Source organism: Triturus cristatus, chromosome 1_2 (assembly GCF_964204655.1).
Source record: "Triturus cristatus chromosome 1_2, aTriCri1.1, whole genome shotgun sequence".
NCBI classification, from domain to species: Eukaryota; Metazoa; Chordata; class Amphibia; order Caudata; family Salamandridae; genus Triturus; species Triturus cristatus.
This window is the reverse complement of record NC_140580.1, coordinates 707,739,816-707,754,365: the sequence shown is the minus strand read 5'-3', so window position 1 is coordinate 707,754,365 and position 14,550 is coordinate 707,739,816. Positions and strand designations below refer to the sequence as shown.

Sequence of the window (14,550 nt, the reverse complement as noted above, 5' to 3'; positions counted from 1 at the left end):
TGTACACGTTCATTATGTTTTGACATTTTGCACAGTTCAAAATAGGGGTGGGCGGAATTTGCGAAAGCGACTTTCGCAAATCATCGCGAAAATGTTATAAATCTCCGCAAACAAGCGGAAATATCGTGAAGATGCGGAAGTTTTTTTCCGGCATTTTCGCGAGATTTTCTGCATGGTTGCGGGTCGCCAACTTACCCATGTGGTTGCTTGCGGGCGCGGCCATCTTGTTTTCAGTTGTCTCGCGGTGCATGATCGCGAGAAAAAAAGACGTGATCGCGCGACGCATGACGTCACTGCGGACGCGAACTGTCGCGAGACAGCGCAAATGGCTAAAACAATACAACATCTCATGGAGAACGCGACCGGATCGGGAAAACTTGTCGGCGAACGCGGGGATTCAGGTAAGGCGATCGCGCGCGCGCGAGAATGTATTATTTTACAGCGCGAGCAAGAACCAAATTATCGCAAAGCTGCGGAATGCGGAAATTTTGACATTTCCGCACTCTCCGCGGAACGCGGAAATGCCAAATTATCGCAAATTCCGCGAACGGAACGGAAATTTTGCCCAGGCCTAGTTCAATACCGCAAATGGAATTGTAACATTTTAACTTACTCGTACTCGAGATGAAGTTTAGTACCAATAATACCGCATGTATTTGATGAAAAAAAAAACGACCTGCTATAATCAAAACACCATTCAGACAAACCTACAAAAATAAAACAAGCATTGGCATAGCCAATAGGTCTCGCTTTTGGAACCTTATAAGTATTTAGTTATGCAGCACAATATCCTTGGTGCAACAACAACTGTTGCATGGCAAAACACTTATAAGGTCCCAAAGGCGAGACCTATTGACCATGCCAATGCTTGTTGCTGTTTTTGTGGTACTGCAATATATAGGGATGTTATTTGTCACAGTTTACAGTTTGGATTAGATCATTGATGACACTATTGTTCATAGGATACCAAAGGGGATGATGGACGGAGTGCTTGAGCAAATCAAACACTCACCCCCAGTCAACTGATCTGGGTTTAATCCATCATCATTCTTTAGCTCACTCCACCACCCCAGTTCAGGCATGGCCATATGCAAATCAGTCTGACCCTGTGCCTCATGGGAACAGTCCAGCCCGAACTGCCATGCCATGTCTTCCCTGGACCGGAAACAAGCATCCTGGGACCGGTTTCGGGTTCATAACCCTCATCAGCCATGCTATCTTGAATCCAGTGGCAAAGTGAGCAAGGGACCCACGTCTGGGCATACTCTGCCAACTTGGGGTGAGCAAAGCGATACCAAAGGGGGATGATGGACGGAGAGCTTGAGCAAATCAAACACTCACCCCCAGTCAACTGATCTGGGTTTAATCCATCATCATTCTTTAGCTCACTCCACCACCCCAGTTCAGACATGGCCATATGCAAATCAGTCTGACCCTGTGCCTCATGGGAACAGTCCAGCCCGAACTGCCAAGCCATGTCTTCCCTGGACCGTAAACAAGCATCCTAGGACCGGTTTCGGGGTTTGCTCGCCCTGAGTTGGCAGGGTATGCCCAGACCTAGGTCACTTGCTCACAGGGCACAGGGTCAAGACTGATTTGCATATGGCTGGGTCCAAACTGGAATGGCATGGTGAGCAAAAAAACGATGGATTTAGGCCCAGATCTCTGTACTAGGGTGAATGTATGACATTGTTCTGCATTCTGTCCATCAATAGTTCTTTTTGCATTTGTCACCCCGAGTGGGACTGGTATGCTCAGACGTGAGTCCCGTGCTCTCCATACCACTGGAATCAAGTTATCCTGGCTGAAGAGGGGTGAAACCCCGAAACCGGTCCTAGGATGCTTGTTTCCAGTCCATGGAGGACCTGGCCTGGCAGTTCGGGCTGGACTGTTCCCATTGGGCACAGGGTCAAGACAGATTTGCATATGGCTGGGTCCAAACTGGAATGGCATAGTGAGCAAAAAAACGATGGATTTAGGCCCAGATCTCTGTACTGGGGTGAATGTATGACATTGTTCTGCATTCTGTCCATCAATAGTTCTTTTTACTATTGTTCATAGGATCACAATGCCTCCAGTGACAACTTCTTGCTGCCCAGGTCGTGCCGAGGGGTTCTTTTCCGGTGGTTCTGCTGTCCTGATCGAGCCAAAGGTCCTGCTGCTGTTGTCTCCTCCCTTTGTGTGTGTGGTTGTGTGTATGTGTGGTTGTGTGTGTGGTTGTGTGGTTGTGGTTGTGTGTGTGGTTGGTTGTGTTTGGTTGTGGTTGGTTGTGTGTGTGTGGTTGTGTGTGTGTAGTTGTGTGGTTGTGTGTGTGTGTGGTTGTGTGTGATGTTGTGTGTGTGGTTGTGTGGTTGTGTGTGTGGTTGGTTGTGTTTGGTTGTGGTTGGTTGTGTGTGTGGTTGTGTGGTTGTGTGTGTGGTTGTGTGTATGTGTTGTGTGTGTGTAGTTGTGTGGTTGTGTGTTTGTGGTTGGGTGGTTGTGTGTGGTTGTGTGTGTGTGGTTGAGCATCTCAAAATAAAGGAACACAAACATCGAGTTTGGAGAAAGAGAAAGCACGTTGTAAGTCAAACGGGCGCAGCAAAGCATTGACACAACAACAAAAACAAAACAAGATCACTTAGCAAAGACTGAGTACTGATAATGGATACACACAGCCCATCATCTTAAGAGTTCGATTGCAAACAATGTGCACTCAAACCTGCCCCCTCCTTGTGAGTTGCACCCCATATTTCATGAGTTATAACTGCTGCACCCACCATAGCGCTTTGAGATCTAAAGCGCAACATAGGTCTAATCGACTAAGCAGTCGCCAACATGCTGTGCTTTTAAAGAGAATGTGCCAAAAGTTTCCAGCTTCCTCATCATGTCCTCATGAAAGCGCCAACGAAAGGCCTCCCTGAATGGTGCAACAGACATGAAGCTGCCGCTGCAATCAGAAATAAACACTGTGAACGTTGTCCAGTTTCACGGTAACATTTCCTTAATGTTCCTTAAGTCATAAGACAGTAATACTAAAAGCATCTCAAAATAAAGGAACACAAACATCGAGTTTGTGGAAAGAGAATGCACGTGGAGGCATCGATGGAAGATACATTTAAGGTGGGCGCGATATTGCCTGCCGGAGATGCACCCACTGGGAGAATCCCGAACGCTTGTAAGCGCGAAGGCGGGGGGAGGGGCGGAGGCAGGGAGCAAGCAAGAGGAAAGACAGATGGCGCTGAAGGCTGGCGGGTTGTGTGTGGTTGTGTGTGTGTGGTTGTATGTGTGGTTGTGGTTGTGTGTGTGACAGTAATACTAAAAGCATCTCAAAATAAAGGAAGACAAACATCGAGTTTGGAGAAAGAGAAAGCACGTTGTAAGTCAAACGGGCGCAGCAAAGCATTGACACAACAACAAAAACAAAACAAGATCACTTAGCGAAGACTGAGTGCTGATAATGGATACACAGAGCCCATCATCTTAAGAGTTCGATTGCACCCAATGTGCACTCAAACCTGCCCCCTCCTTGTGAGTTGCACCCCATATTTCATGAGTTATAACTGCTGCACCCACCATAGCGCTTTGAGATCTAAAGCGCAACATAGGTCTAATCGACTAAGCAGTCGCCAACATGCTGTGCTTTTAGGTTTAAATCTTTTTATTAAAGGTGTTCAACAGGGGGAAGTACGGCAACAAGCAATTACACGTCCCCTGGCCCCAGCGGGGGCAGGAGAAACTCGGCTCGCGTCCACCACTAACAGTCGGGTGGAAAGCCGAAGAGATGCTTGCTAGGCCCGTCAGCCGCTATCCTAGCCTCCCCCCGCCCCTAACCCATCCCCCCCAAGAACCCCCCTCCCGCCTTCACCCCCCCCACCCCGTTAACAAGATAGTCAGAGGAAAGAAAGAAAGAAGAAGGAAGAAAAGAAGTGAGACCCTATCTCGGGGTCAAGAGGATCCGAAGGCCGAGCGTGGAGGGCCGCCCCTGGGCCAATAGTCCAATCATGGTGCCTGAGAGGGTTCCCCGTCCCCCGAGTCTGTATGAAGCCGTAAGAGGCGTAGGTATCGGGGACAAGTCAGCTCCCTGAAGTCCTGAGTCAGGAGGGACCGGAACGGCTGCCACAGGTCTGAAAAGGAGGCACCCTTACCTGCCAGTGTCAAAGAGATACGTTCCATCCCTAGGATATGCCAGAGGCGGTGCAGCCATTCTAGATGTGAGGGTATGCGGGGCGTGTTCCAGCAGGTTAGCAGACACTGTGTGGCTGCCCCCAGTGCCAGGGCTATCTGTTTCCCCCTGCGGGACTTCAAAGGGTAAGTAATAGCATTGGGGACCCTCAGGAGGATGTATGCTGGGAATCTGGGCAGCTCTGTGTCAAAGTACCTATCCACCTCATCCAGGATTTGTCGCCAATACGAGGATACCAGAGGGCAATCCCAGAGAATGTGCGTCAGGGTGCCCAGTTGACCACACCCCCTCCAACAGTCCGCCGTGTGGGAGCTATCCATACGGTGTAGGCGTTCCGGTGTGTAATAACATGCTGTGCTTTTAAAGAGAATGTGCCAAAAGTTTCCATCTTCCTCATCATGTCCTCATGAGAGCGCCAACGAAAGGACTCCCTGAATGGTGCAACGGACATGAAGCAGCCGCTGCAATCAGAAATAAACACTGTGAACGTTGTCCAGTTTCATGTTAACATTTCCTTAATGTTCCTTAAGTCACAAAACAGTAATACTAAAAGCATCTCATAATAAAGGAACACAAACATCGAGTTTGTGGAAAGAGAAAGCACGTTGAGGCAGCGATGGAAGATACATTGAAGGTGGGCGTGATATTGCCTGACGGAGATGCACCTACTGGGAGAATCTCAAACGCTTGTAAGCGCGAAGGTGGGGGGAGGGGTGGAGGCAGGGAGCAAGCAAGAGAAAAGACAGATGCCGCTGAAGGCTGGCGGTTCGCGCATGAACCCAAGCTTGTCGCCAGCCAGCAGCACTTTAAAAACTCACCTACTAAAGTCTCTCCGAGCAGCGCATGCGCGCTGACTCAGCGAGACCTAAAAACTGTCTGTCAGAGCCAAAGGACAACGTTGGGCACTGTAATGTGTGGTCACAGTATGGGAAATTTGTTAACAGTCTGTGCCATGGATGGAATCAACCAAATGCATTATTATAGTGTGCGGGGTTATACAATACCAGTTTTTTCCCCAGAGGAAATGTAACTATTGTTGTGATTTCAGAACTTTTCAAATCAGAACTGTTTTAACCGTTCCCCAAATTGCTGGTATTTCATATTTGATGTTTTTTTGTGGCAAAATACAGTGATTTTGACCATAAGATGCAAAATATTATATTCCTTTACCTTTATTTAACTATTTCAATGTGTATTGAAGTGCTTTTCTGTTTCTATGCATGAAAGACCTTTAGTTCTTTACCATAAAAAAAATCTCAGTTTTCACATTGCACTTCTACGAACCAAACCCTTAACGGGATCAACAGGCGACCTGATTGAATTTTTCTCTGTGCGGAAAGCAAGGCCTTTTCATAAGCGTCAGGCCTCTGGAAAATCCGGTTTGCAATCTTCGGGGCAGGGGTCAAGGCTGATTTTTCTGCTGATCTGTTGGCATTTTCGTGCTTCCTGTCCAAGGCCACTGCTATGACCTCCCCAGAACTGAGTAATGTGATCTTGTGTGCTGGCTGCCTGTCTTCAGGCAATGAAAAAGTAGCATACTACTGCAGTTCGACAGGCTGTACCACTGCTTTAGTACGGCAGCATCGTAGGACACTGGCCCAACAGTATATGAAACTAAAGACCAGCCTCGATGTATTGTTATTCAGATATGCATGCAGTTGTACAAGAGATATAGCAGGTGTTAGTGCAGATAAACTTTGAGATGTGTCAGATGAGCAGTGGGAGGGTACCAGTAGCTGAATAACATGGGAGCTCTTCATCAGCATTGACGTACGTTAGTCTTGGCAGCTGTGTGCACGTACCCCATTACTAGAGTTGGTTTGAGTTGCACTGGCAGAGGCATTGGAGGACCTTGAACGGGAATATAGGTGGAGGCTGTAGTTCATGGGTGAGCTGCATTAGAAAATCTACCTTTATTGAAATGGCAGTTGGCGCTGCAGGGAATGCAATGCTTTTTAAGAGCTGCACATGGGTTCAGTACTGGAAGCGCTGAGGTGCGGTGAGGATGTGTTGTGGGTTCCCGTATTTGCTTAAAGGGGCATGTTGTCAGAGATGTGTGTGTGGAACATGGTGATGTTACGAAAGTGGACACTCCAAGAAGGTATCCAGCTGTATTGGCAGAGCAATATGTGGGTGCCATTACTAGAAAAGCAAGAGTCTGCATGTCTGAGTTGAGGTGCATTGGCCGGCCAGGGTTTCATGCCTGGAATAGTGCTCTTTGTAGTCAAGACTGTGGGTTAATGAACAGCTCTGCGTGTAAGACTTAATTGACTTACTGTGGGTCAGGTTGGAGGTGTGGCGGCAGACTATGTGCAATTTTCTGTGTAGAAGCGGATACTTCAGACCTGGGATTGAGTGTACTGGCAGAACTGTGTGTTGCTGCCATTAATGGAACAGCAGGGAATTTTTCAGGCTGCTTAAGAATATTGCAGACCTGTTTTATTTGCTCCAGTTTTGCAATGATGCACCAATTCCGAATGACACTTGAGTCGATGCATTGATTTTTTTTTTCTTCTTACACCAGAACTCACTTCGAAGGGCCCAGAACTAGAATTGGCACCACTTGGCAGAGCAGGGCTCCTAGCAGAGGAGCCCAGGTGCTGGCAGATGAAGTCTTTGATGGACCCGAGGTTTCCAACAGGAGGCAAGCTCAACTCCAGACTTAGATTAACTTGGAAAGCAGGATGTAGAAAGCAAAGTTCAGTGCTTTCACAATCAGGACAGAAGCAGCAGGTCAGGAAAGCAAACAGCAAGGTGACAGTTCCTCCTGACAGCAACACATCTCTTCTTCCTGGCAGAATGTCCTTGGTACCGAAGTGTTCTGGGTATATGGTGTCAGAGGTCCAGTACGTATACCCTATTCAGCCGTTGAAGTATTCAAACTTCAAAGAAACGTCTTAGACACTGCCCTTTCTTTCCTGGCTCCAGACACACTACAGGGGGAGTAGACGTCTTTGTGCGGGGACAGGCACAACCCTATTCAGGTGTCAGTGTCAACTCCATCCACCACTCTAGCTCAAGAAGTTCCATCAGCCGTGTGATGGGCCATCAGGCTATGCAGGGCACACCTCCGCTCCCTTTGTTTGACTGCCTAGAGAGACTGCATAAGAGCCCAACTGTCACCCTGAGCCAGATGTGGATTCGGAGACGGACAGAGGCACAGCATGGTTAAAATTAGAAAATGCTGACTTTCTAAAAGTGGCATTTTCAGACCTGCAATTTAAAACAACCTTTACTAAAAGATGCATTTTTAAATTGAGTCCAGAGACACCAAACCCCAATTTTCTATCTGTACCTAGTTGGAAGATACACTTGTCAGATTTTACATGCCAGCTGCAATGCTAACCCATGTGAGAGATAGGCCTTGCTGTAGGGAATTTCTTTTTTAGCAGTTTTTCACTACCAGGACATTTAAAACTCACCAGTACATGTCCTACCTTTTAAATACACAGCACACTGCCCATGGGGGTACCTAGGGACTAATTTTGGGGTGCCTTGCATGTAATGAAAGGGAAGGTTTGGGCCCAGGAAAGTGGGTGCACTTGCCAGGTCGAGATGGCAGTTTTAAAACTGCACACACAGACGTTGCAGTGGCAGGCCTGAGACAGGCTTGAAGGGCTACTCGTGTGGGTGGCACAATCCGTGCTGCAGGCCTACTAAGTAGCATTTGACATACAGGCCCTGGGCTCACCTGGTGCACTGTACTATGGACTTACTAGTAAAGCAAATAGGCCAACCCTGGAGAACCCAAATACCATTACATTTTAGACCGGGAGCGCTTGCACTTTAGCACTGGTCAGCAGTGGTAAAGTGCCCAGAGTCGTAAAGCCAGCAAAAACGAAACCCAGCACACAGTCAACAAGCATTTGCAATGCAATAGGTCTCGCATTTATAAGTGTTTGAGCTATTGGCATTGTAAAATTACAATGCCTTTTATTTATGTTTTGGTTTTAAAACAAATAAAAGGCATTGTCATTTACAATGTCAGTAGCATAAACTCGCATAAAAGCAGTGTGTGGAGTGAAGCAGTGTGCGGCGTGCAGCAGTGTGCGGTGTGCAGCAGTGTGCGGCATGCAGCAGTGTGCGGCGTGCAGCAGTGTGCGGCGTGCAGCAGTGTGCGGCGTGCAGCAGTGTTTCGTGTAGCAGTGTGAGGCATGCAGCACTGTGACGTGCAGCGGCGTGCAGCAGTGTGCGGCGTGCAGCAGTGTTTCGTGTAGCAGTGTGAGGCATGCAGCACTGTGGCGTGCAGCGGCGTGCAGCAGTGTGCGGCGTGCAGCAGTGTACTGCGTGCAGCAGTGTCATGCAGCATGCAGCAGTGAGTAATGCAGCAGTGTGCAGCAGTGTGTGGCGTGCAGCAGTGTGCCGGTTGCATCAGTGTGTGGCGTGTAGCAGTGTGTGGCATGCAGCAGTGTGCGGCGTGCAGCAGCGTGCAGCAGTGTGCGGCGTGCAGCAGTGTGTGGCAGTGTGTGGCGTGCAGCAGTGTGAGGCGTGCAGCAGTGTGAGGCGTGCAGCGGCATGCAGCAGTGTGAGGCGTGCAGCAGTGTGAGACGTGCAGCAGTGTGAGGCGTGCAGCAGTGACACGTGGAGGGTGAGGAGAGACAAGTGGAGGGTGAGGAGAGACACGTGGAGGGTGAGGAGAGACACGTGTGGAGGGTGAGGAGAGACACGTGTGGAGGGTGAGGAGAGACACCTGTGGAGGTTGAGGAGAGACACCTGTGGAGGGTGAGGAGAGACACCTGTGGAGGGTGAGAAGGTGACACCTGTGGAGTGTGAGAAGGTGACACCTGTGGAGGGTGAGGAGGAGACACATGTGGAGGGTGAGGCGGAGGGTGAGGAGACATGTGTGGAGGGTGAGGAGACACGTGTGGAGGGTGAGGAGAGACACATGTGAAGGGTGAGGAGAGACACGTTTGGAGGGTGAGGAGAGACACATGTGGAGGGGGAGGAGAGACACATGTGGAGGGGGAGGAGAGACACGTGTGGAGGATGAGGAGAGACACGTGTGGAGGGTGAGGAGAGACACGTGGAGGGTGAGGCGAGACACGTGGAGGGTGAGGACACGTGGAGGGTGAGGAGAGACATGGAGGGTGAGGAGAGACGTGGAGGGTGAGGAGAGACACGTGGAGGGTGAGGAGAGACACGTGGAGGGTGAGGAGAGACACGTGGAGGGTGAGGAGAGACACGGAGGGTGAGGTGGAGGTTGAGGAGAGAGACATGTGGAGGGTGAGGAGAGACGTGTGGAGGGTGAGGAGAGACGTGTGGAGGGTGAGCAGAGACACGTGGAGGGTGAGAAGAGACACATGTGGAGGGTGAGCAGAGACACATGTGGAGGGTGAGCAGAGACACTTGTGGAGGGTGAGCAGAAACACGTGTGGAAGGTGAGCAGAGACACGTGTGAAGGGTGAGCAGAGACACGTGTGGAGGGTGAGAAGAGACACGTGTGGAGGGTGAGGAGAGACGTGTGGAGGGTGAGGAGAGACTTGTGGAGGGTGAGGAGAGACTTGTGGAGGGTGAGGAGAGACGTGTGGAGGGTGAGGAGAGACACGTGGAGGGTGAGGAGAGACACGTGGAGGGTGAGGAGAGACACGTGTGGAGGGTGAGGAGAGACACGTGTGGAGGGTGAGGAGAGACATGTGGAGGGTGAGGAGAGACGTGGAGAGTGAGGAGAGACACGTGGAGGGTGAGGAGAGACACGTGGAGGGTGAGGAGGGTGAGGTGGAGGGTGAGGAGAGACACGTGGAGGGTGAGGAGGGTGAGGTGGAGGGTGAGGAGAGACACGTGGAGGGTGAGGAGAGACGGAGGTGGAGGGTGAGGAGAGACACGTGGAGGGTGAGGAGAGACGGAGGTGGAGGGTGAGGGGAGACCGAGGTGGAGGGTGAGGGGAGACCGAGGTGGAGGGTGAGGGGAGACCGAGGTGGAGAGTGAGGAGAGACCGAGGTGGAGGGTGAGGAGAGACCGAGGTGGAGGGTGAGGAGAGACCGAGGTGGAGGGTGAGGAGAGACTGAGGTGGAGGGTGAGGAGAGACCGAGGTGGAGGGTGAGGAGAGACCGAGGTGGAGGGTGAGGAGAGACCGAGGTGGAGGGTGAGGAGAGACCGAGGTGGAGGGTGAGGAGAGACCGAGTCGGAAGGGAATCAGAAGGGAGGAGAGAGAGAGGTGGAGGGTGAGGAGAGACAGTGGTGGAGTGGGGGGGAGGGGAGGATATCACTTTTACTTCCTCTCCTAGTGTAAGGTAACGCCCCCACCCCACAGGCCCTGCCGGGGCTGAGAGCAGATCACTGTTCGCATCAGCCGTCACCCGAGACCGCTCCGTACTTGTTGGTAAATAGAGGTTCACTATCTGTTGATAATGGGATTCACTTGGGGGGCTGACTTACCTCCTCCATCCCCAGGGCCAACACTGAGAAGGCATCAGAGACCTGGTGCTGCCTATGCTGCAGTACTGCGAGAGAGAGGGATGGGGGGTCGGGCAGAGGAAGAGGACTGGGGTTAGAGAAGGGACAGGTGGGGAGAGAAAGAGGAGAGAAGGGACAGAGACAGAAAAGGAGCAAAAAAAGTATTAGAGAGAGTAAAGAGGAGAGTTGGGGAAAATGAAAACATTACGAGAGAACATGTAGCAAAGAGGTGGAGAGAGAAGATGGGAGAGAGTAAGGACGCAGCCAAGAGATAGGGCAGAGACAAAAAGAATCAAAACAATACAAAAGTATTTTCCAAACTCGTAAATAACCACGGGCCAAACAACTGATCTGCAATGAAGCATCCGAATCCGGTATATCATGACGTTAACCATGCAATAAAAACTAAATTTAAAAAAACACCAAAAAACACGTATACACCATGTTGACCCTTTTCCATGCAAAGTATTCTAAAACGCCATTCTCATTCATACATTCACAGCAAACCTGTTCACAAGAGTGACAGAAAATGTGGTATTAGTGTTACATTTTTGTTTACATCCATACCCGCTCACTTATGCAATTAAAGGATTCATGACCACACGGTTAAACAAAACGTACTGATTGGCCTTGCCGTGAAGGAGAAATACGTGTTGACACACACTCCCGATCTGTGAAATACAGAGGGAAAAGCACGTGAGGGCAGAGAGAAAAATACAGAGGGAAGAGTCCATGTGAGGGAGGAGAGAAAAATAGAGAGGGAAGAGCTCATGTGAGAGCAAAGCGAAAAATACAGAGGGTAGGGCGCATGTTAGACCGGAGATAAAAACATAGAGGGAAGAGAGCATGTGAGAGAAGAGAGAAAAATATAGAGAGAAGAACACATGCGAGGGCAGAGAAAAAAATACAGAGCGAAGAGCACATGTGAGAGCATAGAGAAAAAATGCAGAGGGAAGAGTACATGTGAGGGAAGAGAGACAAATACAGAGGGAATAGCATGTGTGAGGAAAGAGAGAAAAATGGAAAGGGAAAAGCACATGTGAGGGCAGAGTGAAGATACAGAGGGAATAGCACATGTGAGACCAGAGAGAAAAACATAGAGGGAAGAGCATATGTGAGGACAAAGAGAACAAGTACAGGCTATGCCAAGCGGAAGTGATCGCGTTTGCGATCAAACATCAAAGCGGCGAAAGTGAAAGTAATCGAGCAGAGCATCAAAGGGCTGGGTGAGAAGGGAGGGGGGAATGCAAGGGTCAAAGCGGCTAAAGTGAAAGTAATTGAGCAGAGCATCAAAGGGCTGGGTGAGAAGGGAGGGGGGAATGCAAGGAGCAGAGGAGCAGCTGTGCACGTGCACGCCATCGTGCACTCAAGCCCTAGGCCAGCAAAACCATGTGGGTAGCACTTTTGAAAGCCCACTTACAAAATGTCTCAAAGAGACAGCTTTCGCTGTCTCAGAGAGACCTAAAAATATGCACTGTACAAATAAATGACATTGCTTTTCATTTTAGAAGATAGGTAGTACTGTATGGTATTTGCATTAGTGTAGCACTCGCCGACACCCTCCCCCACGAGGAGCTGTAGGGCTTTACGTCGAGGAGCGCACAGCTCTGGAAGGTGGAACCCAAGATTAACCCAGTGGTTATAATTGGTTCTTGAGATCAGTCATGTACATGCAAGGAAAGTCTTATTTGCATATACTCCACTTTCTTCGTGGTAGGTTAAATTAAGAGGAGTTGGAAATGAACATCAGAGGTGGGGTTATGCGAGTTCGTTCAAAGCGTTCGTGGGATTAATGGGTATGCTAGAGTTGATTGAGTACTGTTAGGTTGCAGGGGTGTATGAGATGCTGCATTTGAGAGTAAAGGATGGATTATTATTATGCTTCATGATGTTGTATGCATAGCCATTATGGCGTATATTGTACGAGATATGTTACAAAGATTGCATCTGCTATATTATCACATTGTAAGTTATATGTTTATTAATATATTAAAGTAGTCCTACTACTTTACAACCTAAAGGCTAGCACCTTCCCTTTTTATGTCTCACCCTCTACTGTAGAGAAAGACATGAACGTCTCAAGACCACCCACATACTGTGTGTTGCCAAATAACCCAAAACTGAAGTGGGTGAAATAGCAACAGCGAACTTATAATCGGTTGCGCTGCAATGCATAGATGAAGTCTAAAAGCACTGCAACACATTACTATTACCTTGATCAATAGTACCATGATAGTATCCTCAGAAAAAGGGTAGGCGGAATTGCCACAATTTGCACAAGTGATGTGGAACTGTACACTGTTCTATAACGGAGGTGCTGAAACTTGCTATGCTATCACAATGTCGATATAAATAAACATAGTAATCTTGTCGTTACACTTTAGAAAGAACGCATCACATTCGTTTGCTATTTATGAATATTAGCCTTCGCTAGGAAGGTCGACACTCCCAAACCTGGGACTTACCTCGTCCTCAGATGGTCTTTTAAAATCACAATTCCGAATGCCTTGCTTCCGACTCCTAACATTGCTCCTAAAACTGAAGGCTTTGGGAACCAATCCGAAAGGTAGTTTATAGGACCGACAAGCTAGAGAGCTACACTAGGCGGAGCCGGGACACGGAACAGGTCCATCGCAGCCTATAATTGGTGGAAGTGAGGAAAGATCCACCCCCGGAAACCAAGTTCCAATCCACCGGAAGTGCCCGCCTTCACGGCTGCGGAAGCAACATTTTAGACCGCCCCGGAACTAATTGCTTTAGCGTACTCTGTCTCGGTGTGTTTTGCTGTTCTCGAAAAGAGGTGTTACAGGTCTCGACGATATGCTCTCTGACCTCGGTTGCCCAGCACGAGCGTTTTGTGGGCGATACCGGCCGTGAATTTTGAAGGGCCAGGGAAACGCAGGGGCGGTGTGCGATACAGAAGACCACATCGTAGGGTGACTCGTCCTGAAAAGCAAAAGTGAAACGTTGGCTGTCGTTTCCACATGGGCCTCTAAAGCCTGAAATAACTTACATAATTTGCTTTTTTCTTTCAGGCAACATAAGAAAAATCGGCTGCGATCTTCCTGCAGTGGGGAGAGAGTGGCAAGAAGTACAGGGGTGCACCGGGTTATAGTTCTGCCATGGCTGATGTAGCTTTGTAAATGTGTATATGTGTGTGTCTTTTTTAACACGGCTAAATCTGGTACAGGCCTGATATATATCTTAATTATCTTTAGTTGTACTTATGTGATCTGTCCCGTTTTTTGCTCTCCAAAATCTGTCCATCCTACCACATCGGCCTTTTTGTGTCTGGCTAATGATAGGCGTACTGCTGTGAAGTGGAAACTTTAAATTAAATAGTGGCAGACAGAACATGTGAAGGTATCCTGCACATCGCCCGTTTCCTTGTAGTGCGTTAACCTGAAGACCCTGCGAGTGCTGCTATACCTCTTTATTTTGTTATTTGTTTGATTGCGTTCTTTAAGGTGTTTGAATCTCTTCTAAAATTGTTTTGTTAGGCGAACCAGCAGAGTAAGGGAAGGCAGGAGATGAATTATATTAGTATTACTGCTGGAAAAAAAGTATAGTTCTCAGAGAGGCTTAAAACCTCAGTTGAATAGCAAAAAAGTGTGTTCTCGCCCCCACAGAGTTTGCTCCTTGGGTAACCCCTCTGTTACGACCCTTTTGGAAAGTGCCACATTTCAGACAGGCATGCTGGGTTTGATCTGCAGTGTCTGTGGAAACATATGAAATAGAAAAGCACGCCTTTAAATCTTATAAGTATACACATGCATGCATAGTGGCGGTTTGGTTTAAGGTGTGATGCTTTTATTTATTGAAGTCCTATGCTAACAATAATTGAATACGAATAATTAAGCACAAAGAACTGACCTTTGGTGTGAAGTGGAAGCAAGAAGGCTTTGTAACCCTACTGTCAGAACCCTGTTCAGATTGCCACAGGGCAATTAGGGGTTAGTGGGACCAGATGTGAGGGTTGAGGCATTTTACTCCAG

At 48.7% G+C, this 14,550-nt stretch overlaps 1 protein-coding gene across 1 annotated transcript in view; it reads right to left on the bottom strand.

Annotated features, from left to right (window-relative positions):
- Window positions 1–13,152, bottom strand: part of ZBTB40 (zinc finger and BTB domain containing 40) — a 345,823-nt gene extending 332,671 nt beyond the window's left edge. The window contains exon 1 of the mRNA XM_085608585.1: window positions 13,021–13,152. The gene's annotated coding sequence lies outside the window, so the exon portion shown is untranslated. The remainder of the gene's footprint in view (window positions 1–13,020) is intronic.
- Window positions 13,153–14,550: the final 1,398 nt, after the last annotated feature.